Below are 2402 nucleotides of genomic sequence, written 5' to 3' on the forward strand. Positions count from 1 at the left end.
CGCCGCCGCTCATTGGCTGCCCGGCCGGCGCGCGCGCCCCCTCACGGCACCGCGGGGCGGGTCCCCTCGGGAGGGAGCGCCGGGACCAATGGCCGGTCACTCTTTCTGCGAATAAATTCTTCCCAGTGTCCAGCCTAAACCTCCCCGGCGCAGCCTGACGCTGTGTGCTCTCGTCCTGTCGCTGGTCTCCTGGCAGAAGAGCCCGACCCCTCCACCCGGCTACAACCTCCTTCCAGGAGAGGAACTCCCCCCGGCCGCTCTGCCCGGCCATTCCCAGGCGGACGGACAGGGAGCAGGGACGGGCCGGCCCGTGAGGCGGTGCCGCCGCCGCCACCCACCCCAGCACTCAGGTCCCGCCCGGCCCCAGGGAAAGTCCTTTGCTTGGCTCTGGAACTGCGCGGGGCTGAGGGGAAAAACGCCTTAACTGCCTCGTTTGAGCAGGCAGGAAGGCGGAGCAGAGGAAACTGACGGGCGAGCTTTGTTAAAACCCGCCTTGTTCGCCGACTTGGGCGAGCGGTGCCTTTGCTGGGGTACTGAGTACATCGTGTTCCCGTATCTGGAGGAAAACCGCTGTTAGAAGCGATGTGGATGTCTGGAATAAACCATGATTTATGTTGTCTGGGCCCTTCGCTGCTGCTTTGGAATAGTGATTGCAGTTCTTGCACAGCTGTATCTTTTTGGTGGCTGTTTACACTGTTGAAACTGGTATGCTTGTAATTGATTATCGAACAGTCCCACTTCACAGTAAGAGGGACAGGTGTGTTCCGGGGGGTTAGTTGTGATTATCCTGCTGTAAGCCAAGTTATGTCCCGTTTTTCACTGCTGACTGAATTCTGGTTCGGAGGTTTAGTGAGGATCGTGCAGGAAGAGTAGCACACGCATTGGAATATTGTAGTTAAAGGGAACTGGGAATGGGTGTGACAGAGCCCAATGCCCCCAGAAACTTGGCTGATAATCTCAGATGTTTTTTTTTTTCAGTTTAACAGTGCTCTCCTTCTGGAGCTGAGAGCAGAATTTGCAAGTTCTGCCTCATCACTGCTGTTGGGTGTAACAGCTGCATCATTCTCTCATTCTGGTGAGTATTTTAGAACCCAAAGGCAAATGCACCCTAGTGCTCTTTCTGTGTGGGACAGTCCAAGTTCAGAGCCACAGACACCGAGTAAAGGAAAAAGCAAGGTCTCTAGGAAAAGATAGTCCCTCTAATCCATCTTGTTACGTGAAAGGGAAAAGGCTTCTTATCTCTTTAGTCCAGATCTACACGAAATGTAGTCAAGTCTAGTTAAAACACAGCCACTTGGGCTGTTGAACTTTCTCCTGGAGAAAGACAAATACCTTGTGCCTTTTAATGCATATGTTTTTGTTCTACGGGTGTAATGCACATTCAGTTTTATCACTTTAAGAGGTCTGTCATAAATTTAGAAGCTGACAAACCATCTAGACCTCAAGAATACCCCCAGACCAGGAGGGTAAATGTCAGCTCTGCTATAGGGACACAATGCAATGTTTCATATTTAGAAGAGCATTTCTAATAATTTTTGGGCAACATTACTTAGAACAATTACACAGTGTATCTACTTTGATTGAAAAAGCCCCTGTATATAATAACTACCAAGTGGTCTTTTGTTTCGGAAATCACATTGATTGTAGGTGCAATACTGGGAAGGGAAGGTTGTCAGGCAGGTTTCTCAAGCAAGCAAAGATATTTAACAATATTAATCCCAGGCAAGTTTCTGAAGCAAGCTAAGTGAGATATTTAACAGTATTTACAACCTTTTTCAGGACAGATGCCTCCCACCTCTTGTGGTGCAAGCTGCTTTCCTGTGGAATGTTCTCTGTTACCTGAGAGTAATGAGGGAGCTGGAGAAAGAGCTCAGCAAGCTGCTTTTGAGCATTTACCAGCAATCCTGGTTACCTGGAGAAGACCCAATTGACTGGAAATGAGCAAATGGAATGCCCTCCTACAGGAAGGGGAGGAAGGATGATGTGGGGAACTACAGGCCTGGCAGCCTGACCTCTATACTGGGGAAGGTCATGGAGCAGATCATCCTGAGTGCCATCCCCAGGCACGTGCAGGACAACCAGGGCATCTCCTGGAGGGTGGGAAGGCTCTGCAGAGGGATCAGCTGGAGATGCTGGGGCAGGGTGGGTGTTGAGGGGTTCGTGGGGGTGTTTGGGAGGATTTGGTGTTGGTGGGGATGTTGAGGAGGGAGATGTGTGGAAGGTGAGCGGCCTGGGCTGAAACTGGATCCAGTTTGAAGGCAGCCTCTGTAGTTTTGCACAGCTTTGGTTATGGAGGGCAGAAAGAATATCTATGACTTTTCTTTTTCTGTCATTGGTACTGACAGTTGGCATCCAGGGCAGAAGAGTGGAGAACTGCAATTTTTTGGCCACTTATCTACCTG

This window comes from Empidonax traillii, unplaced genomic scaffold, assembly GCF_003031625.1.
Source record: "Empidonax traillii isolate 1590-97213 ecotype Southwest subspecies unplaced genomic scaffold, ASM303162v1 scaffold1072:size191264, whole genome shotgun sequence".
NCBI classification, from domain to species: Eukaryota; Metazoa; Chordata; class Aves; order Passeriformes; family Tyrannidae; genus Empidonax; species Empidonax traillii.